This window comes from Epinephelus moara, chromosome 4 (genome assembly GCF_006386435.1).
Source record: "Epinephelus moara isolate mb chromosome 4, YSFRI_EMoa_1.0, whole genome shotgun sequence".
Classification (NCBI taxonomy): Eukaryota; Metazoa; Chordata; class Actinopteri; order Perciformes; family Serranidae; genus Epinephelus; species Epinephelus moara.
In genome coordinates, this window is record NC_065509.1 from 3,101,456 (window position 1) to 3,106,591 (window position 5,136).

Below are 5,136 nucleotides of genomic sequence, written 5' to 3' on the forward strand. Positions count from 1 at the left end.
GGGGGGGGGGGGGGGGTTGGGGGTTGTTGGAGAGCAGAGGCAGAGGGAGGAGTGGCTCATCATGAAACGTGAAACGATTTCGCTTATTGCCCCTTTACCTATGAAGGCTAAGACTCATCCCATTATCCTGCACTTGAAAGGAATCTGGAAAAAAGTGTCTCGCACCTATAAGTCAGATTCTTATCTATTCCCCTCAGCATGGCTGTGGCTGAATCCAAATTGATAAAAAACCCTTTTATTGGAAAATATGGGCTGAAAAAGGCATTGTGACTCTAAAGGATATATACTGTATAATGGGTCCGTAGTTAAATCGTTTACTATGTTGAAAGAGGAATATGGTATACCTCAGAATCAATTTTGGAGATACCTGCAAATTAGACACTTAACCATGCTGTTCCAAATCCTCAAGTGACTCTCTCAAGTACAGATATCCTTAAGGAAATACTTGGTGCCTTTGGTAAGGGTAAAGAGGCCTCATTATTCTACTCTGCTCTGTTGGATAGGCTAGGTGAGCGGACGGATGGCCTCAGACGGACATGGGAGGCAGACCTAAGTCAGTCATTTAGTGATAAAGAGTGGAGCTCCATTTTGCAAAACCTTAAAAAATCCTCTCGAGAGATCAGGACTAGATTAATACAATTTAAAATCCTAAATAGGGCTTATTGGACCCCTACAAAATTACATAGGGCGGGGTTAAGGGAGGACCCAACATGCTGGAGAGGTAAGCAGGCCCCAGGCACCCTTATGCATTTGCTATGGTCTTGCCCCAAGGTTCAGATGTGGTGGACAGCAATTCATGAAAACATTAAACTAATCATGGGTCAAGACATTCCATTCCGACCTAGTTTGTATGTACTGGGGGACCCTGCCCCTTTAAAGGGCAGGAAGGGCATTCCTGAAAATGGATCCATACAGCCATCATGCTGGGTCGTAAGCTACTTATTAGGGAATAGAAATCAGAAGATCTCCCCCCATCTAGACTGTGGTTCACTTATTTAGGTACAGTAGCAGCATATGAAGAGTTATCATACAGGATGATACAACGGCTTCACACATACCATGCCAAATGGGGAAAATATATTGATTTTATTAAAGGGCCATGATCTTTAAAAAAGCTGCCTTTTATAGGACCACGGTACACCCCCTTGACTAGACTGTGCACCTACCAAGTTAGATCTAGTGCGATGTGGTGAAGTAACCTTTACTCCTGCTGTCTAAAACAACCACTGAAGACTGTAACTAGTAGACAACTGAATGCCTTTGAACGTGTTTTGTTTTATTGTGTTGTTTTTTTGTTTGTTTGTTTTTTATTTATTTATTTTTTTGGTCATGTGGTACCTGTGTTGTACCCTGTAGGTGGATATCGTGTTTAGGTGTCTGTATTGTTTTGTTTGTTACTGTAATGTAATGTCCTGAAACATGGAAAATAAAAAACTTTGGTCATATAAAAAAAAAAAGACTGTGGTACATAGCCTGTTAATAAAGATATATTGATCATGTCTAATAAGTGAGTGTTAATTAAAGGTAAGACTTCCTTAAGTAGCCTAGTTGGGATGGGGTCTAAGAGACACGTGATTTAGATGAAAAAATCACTGCGGTCAATTGTTGAGGAGAAATTGGGGAGAAGTAATCTAAATATATATTAGGTCTTACAGCTGTGTTTGAGGGCAGATAGGTACTATCTGAGGACAAGAGGTCATGAATTTTGCCTCTAATAGTTAGAATTTTGTCATTAAAAAAGCTCATAAAATCATTACTGCTANATCGACAATTCCTTTCAAATTTTCACAGTATTTGTTTTAACTTACAGATTTGAGAGTTATACCAAGGAGCGAACTTTCTTTGCTTTGTTAGCTTCTTTTTAAGAGGTGCTATGGAGTCGAGTGTTGTTCGCAGCGAGCCTACGGCGCTATCGACAAGATGATCAATTCAGGAGAGTTTAAAGTCAGTACAGGAAACCTCTGTGACTGAAGGACAGTATTAAATTTAACGACGGAGGAATCATTGCCTTAAATTTTGCGACAGCATTATCTGATAAACATCTAGTATAGTAACTGTTGATGAGTGGCGTGTAATTGAGTAAAAAGAAATCAAAAGTAATCAAATAATGATCCGATAGCGAGGGATTCTGTGGAAAGACTGTTAGGTTATCAATTTCAATTCCATACGTCAGAACTAGATCGAGGGTATGGTTAAAACAATGAGTGGGTTCATGTACACCCTGACTGAAGCCAATGGAGTCTAATAATGAGATAAACGTGGTAGCCAGGGAGTCATTATCAACGTCAACATGAATGTTAAAATCAACTACAATAATAACTTTATCTGATTTAAGAACTAAACTGGATAAAAACTCTGAGAATTCAGATACAAATTCAGAATACGGGCCAGGAGCACGGTACACTATAACAAATAAAAGTGGCTGCGAGGTTTTCCAGGTCAGATATAAAAGACTAAGAACAAGGCTTTCAAATGAATTATAATCTAGTTTAAGTTTAGGGCTGATTAATAGACTAGAGTAAAAAATGGCTGCAACTCCCCCTCTTCGCCGCTGCCTCTATTGAGAGTATAATTATGACTGGGAGGAGTGGATTCATTGAGACTGACATATTCGTCTTGACACAGCCAGGTTTCAGTGAGGCTGAATAAATCAATATGATTATCTGATATTCATTTGTTTACTAACACTGCTTTAGATGTTAGAGGCCGGATATTTAACAGTCCGCATTTAATTCTCCTGTTTTGTCTTTCTGTCACAGAAGAGGTTTTAATTTTTATGAGGTTGTTATGCACAACTCCTCTTTGTTTAATTTTACATTTAGATAATTTAGGTGGTCGGGGGACAGACACCATTTGTATAAAACTATGGGTAGGTAACTGCACTAGAAGCTCAGAGAAGCGTGTAGGACGCGAGGACCAGGACTCAGAAGCACTCTGAGTCCTGGTCTCAACTCTGGCTTGTCTGGGTTTTGAATTACTAATAAACTTGGCCAGGTTCCTAGATATGAAAGCAGCTCCATCCAAACTGGGATGAATGCCGTCTCTCCTAATAAGACCAGGTTTTCCCCAGAAAGTTTGCCAATGGTTAACGAAACCCACATTGTTTGCAACAGTTCCCTTTGTTGGACAAATCTGGAGATTCGGGATTACAACCTCTAAGTATGCTTTATGAGTTGTGAATTTGTTGTTTAAAAACAAACTAGGAAGCTGCTACCAAGTGTTGAAGTGTAGAGTAGGTGGCTGTAGGAACTAACGTTAGGCTGTACACCCTGTGCTTAGCTGTAGGCCTCGGCGAACTGGCTAACCAAAGCTATTGCTTTAATGCTTTTGCTACTCGGCGTACAGTAAGTTAAACTGCTAGCTAGGTGGTCTCAGTAAGATGAATTTAATGACTGAATTGTGGAGAATCTAACAGAACTAAGATGTGCAGCATGTCCATATTGACAAAAGTTGAAACATTTCTATGTGTGATGCCCGAGCTAAGCAGCTACTGCCGCTAGCTCGAGCGATTAGCTGACAGGCAATAGTCAGACCTGGGGTGGAATTAAGAGCTGTATTTATTTGTCAAAATGTGTGGCTGTACCCGGAGTTTGATTGTGAATCGGCTTTTGAGAAGGACCTATTATTATGCTTTCTCCCTTTTCCTTTGTGTTTTACACAGCATTGTAGCCAGGGGCAAAAATCCCATTTCATAGTTGGGGGGGACAATAAACAGTAATATTTTAGAGAATAATTCCAGGGGGGGACAAGGAAAAAAAGTTGTAGCCTGTCTTTTATACAGCATCTTTTACCGCAATTTGACACTTTAATAAATTACTTTTTTTGGACTTTAAACATTTAACTCACCATTGCAAGTTATTGATAACGAAAGAGTCAAGACTCAAGCCAGCAGCAGCCACATGTAGAAAAGTGGATATACAGTGAATGTCTATACTTATGAGAAATGGCTTAACAAATAAACATTACCTGCAATTAAACTGGTAAACTGGTTTATAAACAGTGTGCTGTGAGATCTGCAACCTGATCTCACAGAAATACGTGAAATGACCACGACCTCTTAACACCGCATTCCACGGTGGCAGCACGTAATGGGTTGAAATTACGTGCCGGTACCACGGAAACAATGCCAATGTAAAGTCAATTAGGATCCTTTTTTGTGGTGGACACATGAATTCCCTGATTCAATAACATCACGTCAACCTCGTTTTCCTCAATGATATCTTTAACATTCCTGTATACACACAAAAACACGGAAGTGTCCTTGATAAGTCAACAATATGACAGGTTAATGTCAAGGCCATGAAAATAAAATAAATGCATTTTGCCAGCTTTTGATAGCGTAGAGCTTTAAGAGCATTGTGCTGAGGGCGGATGGGGCGCGTTCCACTACTGTTTCGTAGCTACTGTCTGCCATGTGTGGACTTCATTCCATTTCAGATTGCCGTCCGTCTGCCGTAACCGAATCCAAAATCCACTAATAAATAAATAAATAAATAAGAAGAAAAAAATAAGGCTGAGCACGGAAGAACCAGAGAGGAAACACCATCACATGGAGCTGTCCGCATCGGGAGGCGGCCGCCGTGCCAACCCGGCCACCCTCCACTCCACCAGGGGAGAGTGGACCCCAAGCCAGCGCCACAGAACAGAAATTAAAACATATAGCCCACAGTAGATAAAAGTAGAGCATGCTAAAAGTAAATACAATAATAGGCTAAATAATAGTATAATAGTATAGGCTATAATAATAGTAAAAAAATAGCATCTAAGTTATCTATTAGGCTACCACTCCACTCTGTAAATAGATTTAAAAATTTCAATATCATTTTAATATTATTTTTGCTTATTTCATTATTGTTATTATTGGTTTACTTTTTAGTAGTATTGTATTGTCTGAGGATGACTCATTTTAGTAACTATCTACAGTAAAAAAAAAAAAAAAAAAAAACAAGCAAAGGAACAAACTAAAATCATTTTATACACTGGGCCTTCAAAGTGCTCTCTGAAACTAGACCTGGCATGGCTTGTGTCCAAAAAATGAAAAAATCAAACCTTTGTCGTAGAGCTAAACCAAATACATCATTGGTAAGGCCTCAACCTGGAGAGTAACATATGTCAGTATGAAGATTCTGCATGGCT

The 5,136-nt window shown here is 39.5% G+C and overlaps 1 pseudogene; it reads right to left on the reverse strand.

The window, feature by feature from the left end:
• Positions 1-5,136, reverse strand: part of LOC126388642 (uncharacterized) — a 33,003-nt pseudogene that overhangs the window by 3,216 nt on the left and 24,651 nt on the right.